Raw genomic sequence first — 5,000 nt, 5'->3', positions numbered from 1 at the left:
ATATATATATATATAATATATATATATATATATATATATATAACATAAGAGGGATCAGCCATCTGAATGTGGCTAGGGTCAGGGCGGGGTGATTTCCCTCAGCCACGAACAAGAAAGAACCAATTTTTAACATAGATTCAAGGCTCCTTCATTGAAATTTCAACATCGCTATTTTTGCATGTATGTATATATGCAGTATTTGGAGTCATTGTGTGAGCAGATGCATGCATGCATTTATGTATGTATGTATGTATGTATGTATGTTGTATGTATGTATGTATGTATGTATGTTGTATGTATGTATGTCTTTGTGGGAATTTGAGAAGATGTCTCAGTGAATTGTAGTCGGCATGACGTATTCTGGGAGCTAAAATGGTCTGACGAGATTCATTCTCAGTTGCTTGTTTGTGGCTGAGAGAAATAGGCCCTGCTGATGAGATTTTAGTGTGTCTTAGAACCTTTAACATCCGATTCCCTATCCTAGTTGATCTAGCCAGGTTTGACCAAGTTTTAGCTTTCATCCCAGTGCCCTCAAACCTGCCCTCTTTATCCCAAACCTTCTAGTGGACTTCTCTGAAGTTTCGGTGATGGAAAATAAGACCCTCCTCTTTACTGCACCAGTAACACCAAGCCTAAGAAGGGCATTGTAAAGTTAATTATCTCAGCTGTATACATCATCTAGCATGCAATGTATCCGCCAACTTTGGCATCAACATTACACTACCAACTCTTGGCATTTAACCAGCTTTCTCTCACCAGCCTCCTCCATGTTTTTGGCCCGGGCAAAATAATAGGTTGTTTGGTCGAATTTGAGAAGGTCTATGGAGGATGACTTTGGCATGATGGGAACTTAAATTTTCTGACGAAATCCACTTTCAGCTACCTGTTTTGCAACTCAGATAGGATAGACTACACTTCAATGTTTAAATATTTAATCTAACTACAGTATTTACTATAAATCCAATAAGCTTACCTACCAACTTTCTTATTCACACAATGAAGAGAAATACAAATAACTACAGAATTTGTGGTGATTGGGAAGGAACAATAAATTATATTGTCTCTGGCTGTCCAGTCCTGGCTAAGAAGGAATATATCCACAGACATTACAGAGTTGGGACCTATATACACTGGAGGTTATGCCAACACTATGAATTGACAACAGAAAAAAAGATAATATAGGCAAACCCCAGAAAAGGGCTCAGAAAATGAGAAAGCAGCCGTATAGGCCAATACATACAGATAGAGAAATCAAGGCCAATAGGCCGGATATAGTTGTCAAAAATCACCAAGAAAAAATGCCTTCTAATCGATGAATCAATACCAACAGATGCCAATGTCTCTTTAAAAGAAATGGACAAACTCTCAAAATACTAAATCGATCTGGAAATAGAAGTAACCCGAATGTGGAGCCAAAAAATAGAAACAATTCTTCTAACAATAGGAGCATCAGGTATGATTAAAAACATTCAGACAAATACATAACCAAAATACCAGGACTTACGAACGTATATAACATACAGAAAATAGCACTACTAGGCACCGCGCACATCCGACGTAAAGCACTTCAATACAGTGAAAATAAGAGCGCCACAATAAACCACAGCACATACCAAAGGCACACAGAGCTGTGCTCGGTAGTGCAGTAATAGCACATAATAAAAATAAGACTACTGCATAATAATAATAATAATAATAATAATAATAATAATAATAATATAATAATAATAATGATGATGATGATGATGATAATAATAATAATGATGATGATGATGATGATGATTATGATGATGATGATGATGATGATGATATGATGATGATGATGATGATGATAATATAATAATAATAATAAAATAATAATAATAATAATAATAATAATAAGATCAAAGCCTATTAACCCGGAACTACCAGGCCAATGTGATGAAAAATGGAGCAGACCCAAAATGCCGATTCTGCAACGACATGATTGAAACAGTGGACCACCTAATCTCTGGATGTAAAGTCTTAGCACCAGTGGAGTATAAATTAAGACATAACAGAGTTGGCCAATATCTCCACTGGCTAATAAGTCGGCATTACAATATCAAAACTGCCGACAAGTGGTATAATCACCACCCTGAGGCTGTAACTGAAGGAGAAAATGTAACCATTCTGTGGGACTTTCCAGTACATACAGACCGAACCATCAAGGCCAATAAACCAGATATTGTTGTGAAAGACCAAAACAATAAAGTTTGCTTATTGATCGACATGAGCATCCCCTGTGATCATAATATCTCAGCGAAAGAGTTTGGCAAGCTCAGAAAATATAAAGACCTACTCATTGGAATTGAGAAAATGTGGCATCTCAAGGCGGTTACAATACCAGTGATCGTAGGAGCACTAGGAATGATCAAGAAGGGAACCGAAAATTATATGAGAATGATCCCTGGCTTACCATCCCTGCAAGAAGTGCAAAAGATTGTCTTAACTGGTACATCACACGTATTGAGAAGAGCATTGTCGATGTGAGAACTGTTGCTGCTCATGTATTTTAATTTAACTTAAAAAAAAAAAAAAAAAAAACGAACTACTGAGTTTGGTTTAATGGCCTACCAATGTATACTATTAGTTTCTTTGCCCTAGGAGTCGGGAAGACACTCGGCAAGAAATGGAAGCAAATTTGAAAGAAGGAAAAAAAAAAGTAATAATAATAATAATAATAATAATATAATAATAATAATAATAATAATAATAATAATAATAATAATAATGGACTAACTAAATGTAAAAGAAATAAACAGAGAAAAATCCCAGCAATGGTTGAGAAGCTCAGGACTCAAAGCAGAAACAGAGGGATTTTTAATTGCAGCACAAGACCAAAGCCTCCCCACCAGAAATTACCAAAAACATGTAATGAAAAGAAATATAACAAGTAACTGCAGAATATGTGGAGATGGACAAGAAACAATAAATCATATTATCTCTAGCTGCCCAGTCCTGGCTAAGAAGGAATATATTCACAGACATGACAGAGTTGGAACCTGCATACATTAGAAGCTATGCCAACATTATGGAATAACAACAGAAAAAAGATGGTATAGGTACACACAAGAAAAGGTCACAGAAAACGAGAAAGCAACCATACTCTGAGATATGCCGATACACACAGATAGAGAAATTAAGGCCAACAGGCCAGATACAGTTGTCAGAGATCATGAAGAAAAAAATGCTTTCTAATTGATGTATCAATACCGGAAGATGACAACGTGCCTCTAAAAGAAATGGAGAAACTCTCAAAATACAAAGACCTGGAAATAGAGGTAACCAGAATGTGGAATCTAAAAACAGAAACAATTCCTATCATAGTAGGTGCATTAGGCATGATAAAAAAATATTCAGACAAATACATAACAAAAACACCAGGACTTACAAACACATATAACATACAGAAAATTGCACTACTAGGCACTGCATACATCCTACGCAGAACACTTTCCATACAATAACCATCAGAGCATCACAACAAATCACAGCACATACCCAAGGCACACAGAGCTGTGCCCGGTAGTGAAGTGAAAGCACGCCATAAAAATAAAACTACTGAATAATAATAATAATTTTTTTAAAAATTAATAATAATTTATTTTTAACTACCCACATGGGGCTAAACACAGAGGGGACAAATAAGGACAGACAAATGGATTAAGTCGATTACACAGACCCCAGTGCGTAACTGGTACTTAATTTATCGACCCCGAAAGGATGAAAGGCAAAGTCGACCTCGGCGGAATTTGAACCCTATAATAATAATAATGATAACAATAATAATAATAATAATAATAATAATAATAATAATAATAATAATAATAATAATAATAATAATAATAATAATAATAATATAGATATAAATAAACAGATAGATCGACCACTCGATTGGTCGATCGATCGATAGATAGATAGAACTTCAATAGGTCTTGCCATGTCAAGCGCAGTGAAACCATAACCTAGCAGTATCACCTGGTCATAGCCATATAGGACATCATAACCCATTATAGTGGGGAGTTGTTTGCATGCCGTGATATATCTAGATGTTGGTGGTTTGTATGGAATTTCTTGGAGCTGGAGGAAAAGAAATGTTTTTTGCTTCTAATTTCCTTCGTAATAATGTTGAACAAAGCAGAATAGTTGAGGTAAAATAGAATGATGTCACAATGCTGTTATGTGACATGGATTTTTTTTTTTGTAGAATGCGTATGGCTCTGGAAGCAGTGCTTGAGTAACTTGTGAAGTTGATATCGACATCATTTGAACAGTATTGTTAGAATATTTCCCACATTGAACAAATGTTGGTGGCATTGGAGACAATATAGTTTGAGTCTTTTTGATTTTGTGATCGATCACTTGGTTACTTTAGTTCTCAGCACTGTTTTGTATTTGTCTAGTATGATCAATAATCAAAATTAGACCTGGGAAACGTAGAGAAGAAGGATGATATCAAGATCTCTGGAGTGGAAAGCTCTAAGAGTCCATGACATTATTCTTCAGACCATATCACTTTATTGTTGATGTGTGCATTGTAGGCTGTTGTTCACAATTACACTTAAGTTTCTGATATTATTTGACGCTACGAGGAGCTCGCTCGAGGGAAGAGAATGTCTGTTTAAATATATTCTGTTTTCCAAAATGGATGAGTTCGAACTCTTCCTTTTTTCGCAGCATATCGTATAATTCTTCTTCATTGAATCACAGAGTACAGGTCAGTTTTGAGTCCTGTCCAGTCACATACTCAGACTCATTGGTAAATGATATCTGTATTGCAACCCTTTTCGAGTATATTTAGAGTACCATGGATGTCATAGAAGAGCTATATTAAGCAGTCACTGACCCCACCATGAAAACTATGTTGTTTGGGATCTAGATGCTTATATTGTTTTTCTCTCGGAAAGCAGCTATTTATTATTTTTTTTCTATCTTACCCCTCTCTCGTGTACTTTAACGATATAAGAGGTTGGTTAGTA

Source organism: Octopus sinensis, linkage group LG9 (genome assembly GCF_006345805.1).
Source record: "Octopus sinensis linkage group LG9, ASM634580v1, whole genome shotgun sequence".
Classification (NCBI taxonomy): Eukaryota; Metazoa; Mollusca; class Cephalopoda; order Octopoda; family Octopodidae; genus Octopus; species Octopus sinensis.
Note: the sequence above shows the minus strand (reverse complement) of the source record.